At 41.4% G+C, this 14,083-nt stretch overlaps 1 long non-coding RNA gene across 2 annotated transcripts in view; it reads left to right on the top strand.

Moving 5' to 3' along the window:
• The window catches only part of LOC138836809 (uncharacterized), a 39,276-nt gene that overhangs the window by 4,140 nt on the left and 21,053 nt on the right, over positions 1-14,083 (top strand). For both annotated transcript variants that reach the window (XR_011375065.1, XR_011375064.1), the window contains exon 2: positions 5,788-5,928. This is a non-coding gene — a long non-coding RNA (uncharacterized lncRNA). The remainder of the gene's footprint in view (positions 1-5,787; positions 5,929-14,083) is intronic.

The following is a 14,083-nucleotide window of genomic DNA, read 5'->3' as shown; positions in this document are numbered from 1 at the left end:
GTTAAGCTGGTTTAACTCATCTTGGTTTAGTTTTGGCATGTCAATATTTGCTAGGAAAAGGTCCATTTCTGTCAAGTTCTCAAACTTATTAGCATAAAGTTTTGAGAAGTATTCCCTTATAATGTTCTGAATCTTGGTTGTTTCCGTGGTGATGTTTCCATTCTCATCTCTGAGTTTATTAATTTGGGTGTGTTCTCTCCTTTTTCTGATAAGGTTTGCTAAGGGTCTGTCAATTTTGTTACGTTTTTCGAAGAACCAACTCTTTGTTTTGTTGATTCTTTCTATAGTTTTTTTGGATTCTAATTCATTTAATTCTGATTTAATTTTGATTATTTCTTTCCGTCTACTGGATTGGGTTTATCTTGCTGCTCTTTTTCAAGGAGGTTTAGATGTGTCATTAAATTGTTGGTTTCCGATCTCTCCAATTTGTTGATGTAGGAGCTCAGAGCTATAAACTTGCCTCTGAGTACTGCCTTTGCTGTGTCCCAGAGGAGCTGGTAATTTGTGTGTTCATTTTTGTTGAATAGCATGAATATTTGAATTTCCTTTCTAATTTCTTCCATGACCCACTCATGATTCAGCAGTGTGTTGTTCAGCCTCCATGTGATACCGGACTTTCTTTGGTGGCTTTTGGTGTTGAGTTCTAATTTTATTCCCTTGTGGTCAGAGAGAATGCAAGGTATAACTTCAATGTTTCTGAATTTAGAAAGTTTGCTTTGTGGCCTAAAATGTGGTCTATTTTAGAAAACGTTCCATGTGCTGCTGAGAAGAACGTGTATTCTGATGCTGCTGGGTGAAATGTTCGGTAAATGTCTGTTAAGTCTAGTTGATCTATGCAGCTGTTTAGATCTGCGGTTTCTCTGTTGAGTTTTTGCCGAGTTGATCTATCTAGTGGGGAGAGTGGTGTGTTAAAATCCCCAACAATTAATGTCTTTGGATCTATATGGGATTTGAGGGAAAGTAGTGTTTCTTTGATAAATTTGGGTGCTCCATTGTTTGGCGAATAGATATTTAGAATTGTAATATCCTCCTGAAGGAGAGATCCTTTAATTAGTATGTAGCGACCTTCTTTATCTCTTCTCACGAATTTTAATTTGAAGTCTATTTTATCTGATATTAGGATTGCAACTCCCGCCTGTTTATGAGGGCCGTTTGCTTGGTAGATTTTGTTCCAGCCTTTAACCTTGAAAATGTGTTTGTTTTTACGGGCAAGATGTGACTCCTGCAGGCAGCAGATAGAAGGGTCTTGTTTTTTAATCCAACTAGACAGTCTATGTCGCTTAATTGGAGAGTTCAGTCCGTTAACGTTAAGAGATAGGACTGAGAGGTATTTGGGAGTTCCTGCCATGTTATCCACCTTCTTGGGGGCTGTGAAAACTGGGTTCTTCCTAAGGTTCTTGGATTCTCAGTTTGGGTGCAGTTTCTTGGCCTTTGTTGCGTTCTTGTTGGTTTTCTATGTGTAGGACATCTTTAAGAATCTTTTGCAGGGCTGGTTTGGTGGAGATGTATTGTTTCAATTTTTCTTTGCTATGGAAGGTTTTTATTTGGCCTTCAGTTATGAAGGAGAGTTTAGCTGGGTACAGTATTCTTGGTTGATAGTTGTTTGTTTTTAGGGCATGGCATATGTCATTCCAGGCTCTTCTTGCTTTGATTGTCTCTGCTGAGAAATCTGAGGTAATTCTAATTGGTTTCCCTTTATAGGTGATTACCCTTTTCTCCTTGACAGCTTTAGGGATCTTTTCCTTGGTCTGGGTTGATCCTGTGTGGATTATAATGTGACGGTGGGATGTCCTATTCTGGTCTGGTCTATTTGGGGTTCTAAAAGCTTCTTGTATCTGAATAGGCCTATCTTTTTGTATGTTTGGGAAGTTCTCTGCTAGGATCCTGTTAAACAAATTTCCTAGACCATTAACTTCTGTTTCTAGGTGCTCCTCTACACCCATTATCCTTAGATTGGGCCTTCTGATGGTGTCTTCCAGGTGTTGGATAGACCTATCATATTTCTTGGACTTGTCTTGGATGGTTGTATGTTCTTTCTCTATAATATCTTGGCTGTCTTCAATCCCTGAGATTTGATCTTCTGCATGGTCTAACCTGCTGTCAAGACTCTCTACTTTGTTTTTTTTATCTCTTTTCCTTCTAATTGGTCAGCTTTGATGGCTTCAAGTTCTTTGTTGAAGCTCTGTTTTAGGTCTTGTATGAATTTCTTTACTTCCTTAATTTGGTGTTCAGTGTTTGTTCTCAAATCACTTAGTTGATTGGTTATGGTTTCTTTGGACTCCCATTCCTTCTGTTGGGTTCCATTCAGCATTCCCTTTGTGGTCTCCCTGACTTCCTTCAGCTCTTTGTTAATGGATTCCATGAATGCCTTTAGTGATCTTTGTGTATTCTCTACCTGGTCTCTCAATTCCTGAATTACTCTTTGATTAGCTTCCTCCCGTCTGTGGGATTCCTGCAGTTCTCTTTCTTCCCGTTCGTGGGATTCCTGCAGTTCTCTTTGAGTGTTCTCTGCCTGCTCACGCCATTCCTCCCTTTCTCTTTGAGTATTCTCAAGTTGTTCACGCAAATCCTGTATCAGTTTTTGAGTAGCTTTCTCACGCTTATGATATTCCTGTATAAACTTCTGGGATGCCTCCTCTCTCTCCCTATCACACTCATACAGAGTCCTTTGTACATTGTCAAACTTCTCATTTATCATGTTTGCTATTAGTGTTTGTAGAGCTATTTGGGAACTCACCTCTGGATTATTCTTTATCTGTTCTAATCCCTGATTATCAAGATTGGGAATTGAGATACCCGAATTTGCCATTTTTCTTGTGTTTTTCCAGCTTACTCGGCCCATTTGAGATGAAGATTGCACCAGTTTTGTGGTAGAACACTATCTTAAGGCAACCATCAACCAAAGTTTCATTTGTACAGTCAATAGTCTACAGATACAATCTAGTTCAACAGATACATCTATTCAACATCAAACAAGTATATGTTAAAGGACTTCGAACCGCAGAAAAGAATTTGGAAAACCAGAAATTATTAGGATTAGGGAGATATGTGGGTAAAAAATAGGAATAGATTGGTGTGGGGAGGCACAGGGAGAGTTAACTATGTCCTAATCACGATGCAGGAAATGGGTTGGGTAGGATGCAAGTAGAGAGAGAGAGAAAAAGAAGAGACGGAAAGGGGAATAAAGAGAGACCAGAAAAAGAATAGAAACGTAAAAATTAATGTTATTATAGAGGTTAAAAGACCGTCTATTTAGAGAGGAATGTGAATATGTTCAGAGAAGGGGAGGGACATAGAGGAAATGTGAAAAACTTTAAGGATGGGAAAGGGAGAAGAAAAGATCAGAAGTTCAGTAGAGCTAGATAAAAAACAAAAAGATAATTAAGAAAGAAAGAAAAAGAGAAAGAAGACAAGAAAAGAAAGGAAAACGCTCATTTACGTATTCCTAAAGTAAAAATTATAAGATGAGAAAAAAAAAGTTACTGGAAAACAATTATTTTTTCAGAAGAAGCAAAAATTAAAGATTAATAAAAGTTTTAGAAGGGAAAAAATTTATATATATATATATATAAGGTAACAAAAAACAAAAAACAAGCAAAAAAAAAGAAAAGAAGAAGAAAAAAAAAAGAAAAAAAAGTCTTTTGATTTTTTTTGTGGGGGGGGGAGGAGTGGGAAGAATCCTGTATCTCCCTTTTGTCTGTAACCAGTCTCTTGTTGGAGTCTCTGGTCAGCTTGAGGTCCTGTGGCTTGATTGGTTTCTTAAGTCGGTTGGTTGGAAGAGGCAGAAAAATGCTCTGCTTTACCCAAGATTTTGAGATCCCCCTCCCAGGTTAGTTTTCTGGGAGGGTGGTCTGCTTTGAGAATCACAAAAGAGGGGGATGTGGTGATGAGGCTAGGTTCTGGGTAGAGTTGAGGCCTTTCAACAAACAGTAGCTTTTCCCTGGGGCTAGTTTGTGATAAAGCTCACAGCGCCCAGCCTGGAGCCATTCTCAGGGTTTCTGTTTTTTAATTGATTGTGGTGGCTGCTAGAGGGAGGGGCAGCCTCTGGCTCTGGTTACCCAGTGAGGCAAGGCACTCCAATGGCTGGCGCCTGAGCTGGGTGACTTTTCCCTGGATGGAGCTGAGTCTGGCAGGTCACTTCGCCGTTAAGTTCTTGTGACCTGCTAAATGACTCATTTTATTCCAAGGCCTGAGCTGGAGCTAGCAGCTCCTCTGAGCTTTGTCGGTATCCAAGATGGAGATCACCGGTGCTGGGGGGGGAGGGGTGGCTTTCCCTCCTCTGCTCCCTGAGGAGTGAGGACTTCGAGCTTGTACTCACGCCGAGTCTTGGATCCTGGGTCGTCTCTGGTCTGCAAACAGCAGGATGAAGATGTCTGCTCCTTGTCGGTTCTTGTTGGTGTTGAGTAGAATCCGCTCGTCCGCTGCGTCTGGCTCCTTCGTCCCCGACTCTCTGTGTCTCAGGTATGCCCCGCGGCGGTAGTCGCCGCCGCGACGCTGCCGCCGCAGCAGCACCTGATGCGTTTCCTTGGCTTCCCCTCTCTTGTCTAACTCTCTGTCCTGTGATGGCACACTTGGTGTGATTCTCTGGCTTAGGACTGTTCACTGGAACTCTAAAACTGCTTTCTATGCGAGAGCTTGTTCAGATTCCAGCTTCTCCTCCGCCATCTTCCCGGAACTATGAGTACATTTCTTATCAAGCATTGTAGCCTCCTCCTTTGTTTCCCCTTCCCATCCCTTCCCATCCTTCCCCTGCCCCCCCAATTCTCCTCCCCCCAAAAAACATTATATTCTGATGTCAGGTAGAAGGACATGGGCAGATCACAGTGCCCACAAAAGTCCATGTACAGTCAGTAGGGAAAAAGGCCTCAGGCCTCTATCCTGCCCAAGGGTGCTAAGCTCTGGACAGCTAGAGTCCTGGCTCATGCGTTTAACCATGGGTGACCTTGGTTGGAGAACCCAGTTGGCTGTGACAACCAAAATCAGCTAGTAAATGAGTAGTGTTTTATCTCCCAAGTTTATGGCGATTTGTTACACAGCTATTAAAAGGAAACTTTCTATCCTCAAACAAGCTCCAACACTGTCATCTTTTTTTTTTAATTTAATTTAATTTTATTTGTGAACATACTGTACAGAGGGGTTACAATTACATGGGCAGGATAATGCATACATTTCTTACCAAGCATTGCAGCCTCCTCCTTTGGAACACTGTCATCTTAAAATTCATCTGTCTCCTTTTCTGTGAATCTCTTTCCCTTCTTCCTTCCCAACACCCTCTTCAGATTGATGTTTGAACTCAGCCTCATACATGCTAGACAAGTGCTCTACCACCTGAGCCCCAGATAGCCATAGTCATTTCTTCATTTTTAGTTTTTTTTTTGAATGGAGTCTTACATTTTGGCCTGGGCCTGCATGGACCATGATCCTCCTATTTATGCTTCTGTAGGTAGGATGACATGGGGAGGGAGGGAGAACCATCACACCCTACTTTGTACTGGTTGAGATGAAGATCTCTCTTTTTACTGGTCTGGCCTTGAACTGAAATTTTGCTAATCTCTTCATCTTGTGTAGCTAGGATGACAGGTGTGAGGCACTGCTCCCAGCTGTCTTATTCCTTTTGGATCTTCCCTTTGCTCACTGCCTCCTACCCACTTCCCAAGCAGGGACCTAGGCTTGGGGCAGGGCCTAGTGGAGAGTGGTGCTTGGGGAGTATGGTGTAGAGTCAAGCTATTTGCCTGTTCGACATGGCTGCTAAGAATTCTCTTTTCTCTTTGGGTACACTGGACTCAGGTGGAGGAAAAAGTAGAACAGATCCATTCAAAGATCTACTTCATCCAGATGGAGCTGGAGAAGATGCAGATGGAGCTAAGTCACAAGGAGGTGCAAATGGAGTTGAAGAAGACAGCCAGCAGGAATGCCAAGAATTGTGAGGTGGGGTCAGGTGGGATGGCAGCAAGTTAGCCAGCCTGGGGTGCAAGGAGCTGTGTATAACATCTACCGGGCTGTAAAGATCATGGTAGGGAGAGGGGCTGGGGAGGCTCCAGGGGCTCTGCCAGGCTGCTCCTCTGAGGCTACCTTTGCTGTGGGGCAGGTGCCAACATGGCTGGTACAGGATTGCCTGAAGTGGTGACAGCCTCAAAATGAAACTTGTCACTATGCTGGCTGCTCAGTGAGGCCATAGTACCAACAGACTTGCCTGTGCTGGGCCTCTTTGTCTCCTCCTTCCTCTGGAAGACTTGGAATGTGGGTGTGGCAGGGAATACCAGGTGGTGTGGGGAGGTTTGGTTTAGGAAGCATGGGGTCCATGTTGGGTCTGCTGGGGTGGTTACAAAGGCCTTGGCAGAGCATCTGTCTGTGTGTTGGCTTGCCAGCAGCCCTGTTCTGAATGAGAACCTCTGTGTGAAGTATTTTTGTTAACAGCACTTTGCCAGAGGTCTTGGCTAAGTCTGCTCAGTGTGGAAATGCCTTGTAAGCCTCAGGCAGAGATAAACCATTGTCTCTGGATTCCCTGCCTCTATGAGAATGGCAGTCTGGCCTCTATCTTGACTCAAATGCCAACCACATTACCTAATCAGATAGGCCTTTTTCTTTTTGGTGTTAGTATTGTGGTTTGACCTCCAGAATCTTTGTTCTCACTTAGTCTTTTGTTCAAGGTTGGTGCTTTATCACCTCCAGTTCTGAATTTTTGTTGATTAATTGGAGATCTCCTTAATAGCTAGGATTACAGGTGTGAGCCCCTGGGGCGAATTCTAGTCTTGATGGGAACAGCTGCTAATTGGGTCTGTTTGAGTTTGGAATGGTATTCCTGGCCATGGTGTGTTGTCTTGGCTCAGAGAGCCATCTGTGTTAGGGAAGGCAGATGCAGCCCCTGAGGAGTGGTATCTAGTGGTCTTAGCATCTACCCAGAGGGCTCTGGGTCCATTATGGTTTTTCTGGGCAGAGTCTCTTGAAGGCAGGACCTGCTTTTCTCCACTGTCCAGCACTGAATCTGACCTTATGGGTGCTTAGAACATTGGGATTCATGAGGGGTCACTGCAGGGCCTTGGAAGGACCTTCCTTAAAGGGAAAGACTATAGATACTATAGATACTTACCCTTCACATCCCTTCCCACTTTTTTACATTTGTTTTCAGTCATGGAGCTTGAACTTCGTGCCTGGGTGCTGCCGCTGAGCTCTTCAGCTCAAGGTTCATGCTCTACCACTTGAGACACAGCGCTACTTCTTGCCTTTTCTGTTTATGTTGTGCTGAGGAATCAAACTCAGGGCCTCAAAATAATTTATCCTCTAATTGTTTCTTTTTATTATTATTAAGTTTTTTCATTGTGAAAATACCATACAATTACACAAGCAAGGTAATGAGTACATTTCTTATCAAGAATTGTTGCCTCCTCCTTTGTTTCCCCTTCCCATCTCTGCCCTCTCATCTCCTGCCTCCCACCTCCACTCCCTCCCCCCCATTACCCCACGACTCCCCTCGAAAGTTGTAAAGTTCCTTTTTCAACATAAGGTCTTATACATCTCATTGTTGCAATGGGTCCACCTGTATCCCTGTTTAAAAATTTTGTTTTTTTCCTTTCCCCTGTACAAATTATACCAACATCAAATACAGTGAAAGCAGGGTTATACTGTGGGGGAGGGACATACAAAGCAACAAAGAAATCATCTTATAAATATGTTAGAAACAATAACAAGAAAGAAAATACATTTGAGTCCTTATCTTGGGGTTCATTTCTACTAACATCACCTTATCTGATCTTTTCTGCTTTTCTCAGACATATACTAGTTATTGCAAATAAGGGAAACCATGGGACCTATGTTTCTTTGGGCCTGGTTTACTTCACTTCATATGATTTTTTCCAAGTCTTTCCATTTCCTAACAAATGGGGCAATGGCATTCTTTATGATGGAGGTCTAGAATTCCATTGTGTATATATACCACATTTTCTTGATCCATTCATCTACTGAGGGGCATCTGGGTTGGTTCCATATCTTAGCTATGGTAAATAATGCTGCAGTAAACATAGTTGTGCTGGTAGCTTTAGTATGGTCTTGTTTGTGATCATTTGGGTAAATGCCCAAATGTGGGATTGCTGGGTCATAGGGGAGCTCTATGTGGAGTCTTTTGAGTAACCTCCACACTACTTTCCAAAGTGGTTGAACAAGTTTACACTCCCACCAACAATGCAGTAAGGTTCCCTTCTGTCCACATTCCCTCCAGCATCGGGTGTTATTAGAGTTCCTGATTATAGCCATTCTAACTGGGGTGCAGTGGAATCTCAATGTTGTTTTGACTTGCATTTTTTATGGCTAGGAAGGTAGAACATTTCTTCATTTGTCTATTGGTCATCCTTCCTTTTCAGAGAAGTTTCTCTTTAAGTGCTTAGCCCACTTACTTATTGGGCAGTTGTTTCTTTGAGGATTTGTTGTTGGGGGATTTAATTTATTGAGTTCCAAGTATATTTTAGATACGAGAACCTTGTCCGTTGTATGGCTAGTGAAGATCTCCCAATCCGTGGGCTTTCTATTGATCTTTCTAGCTATGTCCTTTGCCATGCAGATGCTCTGAAGCTTCTTGCAGTCCCATTTGTCCAACCTTTCTTTGATTTGTTGTGTTTCTGGGTCTCTATTAAGAAAATTAAGAAAATTTCGGCCTGTGCCAAGGAGACCTAGGGTTTCTCCTATTCCATTCTGTAATGTTTTTAGAGTGTCTGCTTTGACTCCAAGGTCTTTGATCCATTTGAAATTGATTTTGGTACAGGGTGATATATAAGGATCTAGCTTTAGTTTTCTACATGTAGTTAACCAATTTTGCCAGCACCATTTACTGAAGAGGTTGTCTTTCTTCCATTCTATTTAAAGAGAACTTTTAAAAAACATTGTGCCAAATTCTGCATAGTCGCTGAATTTAAAAAAACACTGCCTTATTGAAATATAATTCCCTTTTACATCTAAATATAATAAAAACACAAAGTAAAAAATGTCATTATGTTCTACATAGTCTCTTAATTTAAGAAAATCTGCCTTACTGAGATATAACTCAATTAGGGTATTCAAAAACCACCAATATTTAAATTGTAAATGGTAATGTGATGGACCTGTGTTACTTGACTTCTTTTGCATGACCCACATAGGGATCATGGGTAGAAAAGGAGATCTTCTAGTGCTGTTGATCCCAAGACATTGCAGCATGCCAAAGGACCAGAAGCTTACAGCTCCACTCGACAGATATATCATGTTCCAGTATCTGGCAGCTCTTGGAATCCCTGGTTTCTAGCAGCAGTGTAAAACAACCCCAGGTAGAGCCTTCTAATGTTATAGTTCTCATTTCACACTGGCCTTAAGTTCTGGGATGATGATAGCCCTCTAGGAACCAGTAGTGTCCCTTATGTCAGAACTGTGAACCGTGCCTAGGGTTACAGCTTTCTATCACACATTTGCTGGGGCACACTCAGCACTCTGTTGACCAGTTTTACAGTTGTTGGGTATCATGATCTCTAGCCCCAGACACTACCTAGTGTTACACCTCTCTGGTCTTTGGTGTCCAGTTGTCACTTTTACTATCCTCTTTACTTTGTGTTTCCAGTTTAGCTTGCTTTACTAATGATAATCCAAAGTAGACAAGACCACTGGAGAGAAGCCTTTCATTGGGCCTAATGTTGTAGCACATAGAAGCAGCACAGAAAGCTGTTGCCAGGGTGTGGTCAGGGTGTGTGGAGCAATTATGCAAACGAGGGACCATGCCTGCACTAATCATAGCATATCTTAGGCAAAATGAGAGACTGAATTTGTATCAAATTCCTTCTTCTGGGCCATCAGGGAACTTGATCCTCTTCTTGCCTGGGTGGAAATGGTTGCAGGGTAATTTCAAGTTCACTAAAACGAAATCTTGTTTGAAGCTGGCACACATGTTTGTAATCTTAGCTACTCAGAAGGCTGAAATCTGAGAGGGTTTAAAGCCATACATGGCAGAAAATTCCAAGAGACTTGTTTTGCTGTTGTGGTTGTTGTTGCTTTTGGTCAGTTATGGGGCTTGAACTAAGGGCCTGGACACTGTCTCTGAGCTCTTTCACTCAAGGTTAGTGCTCAACCACTTTGAACCACAGTTCCATTTCCTGTTTTTCTTGTGGTTAATTAGAGATAAGAGTCTCATGGCCTTTCCTGGCCAGGCTGGAACCTTGATCTGCAGACCTTAGCCTGTGTAGCTAGGATTACAGGTATGAGTCACCAGCACCCCGCTACTTCTTTTACTCTTATACTTAGTTTAGTTTTATGAAGTTTCTTAAGACAGGAGCTAAGCTAATTGATTTGATACTTTTTTCACATAAATATTTAGTGTTCCTTCTTTAGGGATGCTCTAGTTCTGATTTGAAACTCTAATGTATGTATCATGTTATCGTCATTAAAGTTAAAAAGCAGTACTTTTGATCTCCCTGTAGGTTTCATCTTCGATTTATAGGTTATTTAGAAATGCATTGTTTATTTTCCAAACATGTTCTGTCACTAGTATGTAACTTAAGTCCAATAATATACTTTACATGATTTGAGCCTTACTTACACTCTGCTGGGGGATTCATGTGCTCTATCCCCTTTCTGTTTGACCATATCTTCGTCAGTTCTCCCCTTCCTCACTCCAACCTTTTTACTGCCTTTTGAATGTTCTAAGCCCACTGATGTTTCAGGGTCTTCACTGGCCATCACCTCCCTCTGGGACTCTAGTAACCCATCCAGGTATACTGTTCACCTTTATCAGGTTCTGCTCAATGCCACTTCATCAGATACATATTTTACAACTTAATACTATGGAACTGTGTTCCCTCCTGCCTTGTCTTCATACTGCTTTCACACCATGTGAACTCCTCTCTCCTTATCTGAAGTGGATGTATGCTATGCCCCAGTGGATGACCAACCTGTATGTCTGCAGGCATGTGTCACAGAGGTACTTTATCCAATAATGAGCTGCCTACTTGGTGGTGATCTCATAAGATAGAATTTCTGATGGCGTTATAGTCATCTTACTTTGTATAAATATAACTTGTGACAGTCAGACAATGACAAAACCAACTAATAAACATTTCTCAGAATATAAACAAGTTATCAAGTGACAAATGGCTATACTTCTTTCTATATACACATATGTATGGCACAATTTAATTTATAGATTCAACAGAATAGGAGAGTGCTGCCATTTAGATCTGGAATACTTCTTAAAAGTCCATGTGTTATGGCTTGGCTTGAATTTGGCATACTGGAATGAGATGGAAATGTTAAGAGGTGGACTGAATATGAGGTCTTCCTGTCATTAGCAGTGACTGCCTGCAAGAAGATACTGAGAGCCTTCCCCCCATCTATTTTCTTTCTTTCTCTCTCATCTCTCTCTCCTCTCTCTTTCTTCCCTTCCTAGCTTAAAAGGTGAACTATTTTACTCTCACAGACTCATGTCATCATGTGCCATCTTAACTGCTGGTCCAACACAATGAGGCCAACATGGACTAACATCTCTAAAATGGTGAACCAAAATAAGCCTTTTTATTTCCTTACACCTCATTTCAGATAATTTGTTACTATGACAGAAGCCATCTAATACATTGTAACAGCAATCACTAGTAATAAAATGAGATAATCATAACATACTGTATAGATCACACAATATAACTATATATACAACATACTGTACAGAAGCCTTGTGAATGTTCTCGGGCTGTGTGGTTGTTTGTTTTTTGGCATTCTTGGGGTTTGAACTCAGAGTTGGATGCTGTCCCTGAGCTTTTTCACTCAAGGCTAGTGCTCTACCACTTTGAGCCACAGCACCGCTTCTGGTGTTTCTGGTGGTTAATTGTAGATGAATCCCATGTACTTTCTTTCTTTCTTTTTTTTGTCAGTCATGGGGCTTGAACTCTGGGCTTGGGCGCTGTCCTTGCACTCTTCAGCTCAAGGTGAGTGCTCTACCGCTGAAGCCACAGCACCAGTTCCTGTTTTGTAGTTGTTTATTGGAGATAAGAGTCTCATGAACTTTCCTGCCCAGGCTGGCTTTGAACTGAGATCTTCAGATCTCAACCTCTTGTGTAGCTAGGATTACAGGCATGAGTCCTGGGAGCCTAGCTTCCACAGACTTTCTTATCTGAGCTGGTTTGAACCACAATCCTCAGATCTCAGCTTTCTGAATAGCTAGGATTTAAAAAAATACTACATTCAATTCAAGATTTTTTTTCTTTAAGAGATGCAGTCTGTGACTAAGATGTTTTTGATTTGAGTGTGTTCATCTTGTTTGGGTTAATTCTCTCTGTTAATTCTCTGCTTCCCATCTCTCCTCATGTCCACCTTTGTACAAACTGAGGCATCAGTGGGGTGAATGATATAAGTAATCTCTTCATTGGCTTTTCAAGTGTGGAGTTATTTCCAGTACCTTTTATTGTATGTTGAATCTAAAGAGACAGAAATAACAATTATGTTGTGAACATTCAAAAACCCAAAATACTGTGTTCATTTTTATTGTGATTTGTGAGATATAAATAAGTGTGTGTGATGTAATATAGTGATAGCACTTTTGGCTTTGTGGGGGGTGTGTGTGGATAATGGGGTTTGAACTCAGGGATTGTCACTCTTACTTGTTTTATTGCCTCAGGCTAGCACTGTACAACTTGAGCCACTTCTCCACTTCTAACATTTTGCTAGCTAGTTGGAGATAAAAAGTCTCATGGATTTTTCTGCCTTGGCTGGCTTTGAACCATGATCCCCATATCTCAGAGTAGGTAGGATTATAGCCCAGCTTGATTTTGGCTTTATGACAATGAGTTAAAATGAAGAATGTTTCATTTTGAGTGGTCCCAGATCACTGAACTGTGCTGATGGCAGGCTATTGGTATGTGGTCCATGTGGGCGAGGTAGTGGGATGGAACACATTTCCCTCATGTTCTACAGATGGACGTGCAATTTAAAAACCTAGGAGTTGTTTCTGAAATATTTCATTCAGTAATTTCAGACCACGGTTTACAATGCACAGTTGCAATCATAAGTAACTGAAGATGAACTCAGTAGAACTACTGAGGTGTATGCATTTGTTTGTTGTCTCCCCTACAACTTGGGTAAAACACCCTGGACAACAAGGTCTGTGGTATGTTCATTGTTAGGTGTCAGAACAGCATCCTGCATTCTGTAGGTGTTTAATGTATGTTGAGTGAATTCATGAGTGAGGCCTACTGGGTCTAAGAGTGGTTCCATAATTGGGTCAGACTGGTGCTTCTTGGCACAGATGCCATTGGTGCCTCCTTTCCAGAGTCTGTATGACAAGTTCAAAGCAAATGACTTCCATTTGCAGAAGGAGAAATAATCATATTTTAAAGGCTGCTTACTAAGAGCTCTCATTTAATGGACAGCTTTGTTTTGTCTTCCTAAGATCCAATTGTAATGTATGCAGCTGGCACCTTCCCCTCTTCGCCCCCTCCTACTCCAGTTTACCCCCCCCCCCCGCCTTCTCTCTCAGCATACATGGGTTGTTCTTAAGGAAACCATATTCTGCAGCCTGTGTAGATGAAACTTCTCCATATCTATTCCAGGATTCTGTAGGAGCCTAACTTTGTTAAATGCTTTGTAAATCCAGAACCTTATAAACTTTTAAAGGGCACAAAATTCTGCAGTCATGGATGCTATTTTAAATATTGACATCATTAACTCAGTTATATCCCACATCTATTTTTGACATAGCTATTAGTGATAAAACATCTTTAACATTCTTGGTAGGATTTGTTTGGTTTGTATGTTTATTTATTTTCCATATTTTTTTCTGCCAGTATTGAGCAAAGCCTCATGATCTTGCTTAGATTTTATGCTCAAGGCTAGTACTCTACCATTTGAGTCACATTTCTACTTACTGGTTTTTGTTGGTTAATTGGAAATATGATACTCGTGGCCTTTTCTTCTTGGACTGGCTTAGAGCCAAGATCCTCAGATCTCAGAGATATGTTTTCTAAAGAAAATTTTTTCTTCAAATTAATTCAGAAGGACTTCTAGAACTCCGGAGATTTCCTGGTGATTATGGAGGGGAATAGGAAGGCAGAAAGATTTTGTCTCGATGTGTTTTCCTTCATAG

The sequence above is a fragment of the Dipodomys merriami genome, unplaced genomic scaffold, assembly GCF_024711535.1.
Source record: "Dipodomys merriami isolate MVZ:Mamm:240054 unplaced genomic scaffold, mDipMer1.0.p SCAF_26, whole genome shotgun sequence".
Taxonomy (NCBI): Eukaryota; Metazoa; Chordata; class Mammalia; order Rodentia; family Heteromyidae; genus Dipodomys; species Dipodomys merriami.
Note: the sequence above shows the minus strand (reverse complement) of the source record. Positions and strands in the feature narration are given on the sequence as shown.